The sequence below is a fragment of the Penaeus monodon genome, chromosome 22, assembly GCF_015228065.2.
Source record: "Penaeus monodon isolate SGIC_2016 chromosome 22, NSTDA_Pmon_1, whole genome shotgun sequence".
Classification (NCBI taxonomy): domain Eukaryota; kingdom Metazoa; phylum Arthropoda; class Malacostraca; order Decapoda; family Penaeidae; genus Penaeus; species Penaeus monodon.
In genome coordinates this window covers 4,004,560-4,004,910 of record NC_051407.1, presented here as the reverse complement: position 1 = coordinate 4,004,910, position 351 = coordinate 4,004,560, and positions in this window count along the sequence as shown.

Sequence of the window (351 nt, the reverse complement as noted above, 5' to 3'; positions counted from 1 at the left end):
GCTGTGACGTATATGAGTGTAGATAAACGTATATACGCATATATGTATGCACACACAGGCATAAAGTTAATACTTTTTTTCCCTGCTGAATAGAATTCTTGAAAAAAGTAATGTGCAAAAAGTGGCCTTCCGATGCTAATAAAAAGCAAACGCATCTTCTACCGGGACAGGGTGCATGTAGACAGCGGCATGTAGGGCGGCCTCAGGGTCAGCTGCAGACAGTATATAAAGAAGATCTGCTGTACTCATACACAGCAGTTAGGCGCCTGCACTGATCCTCGAAAGGTGAGTGCGGCGCAAGTTTCTTGAAACATTCACCTGAAATTTCTTAATATCTGAATACTTGAATGG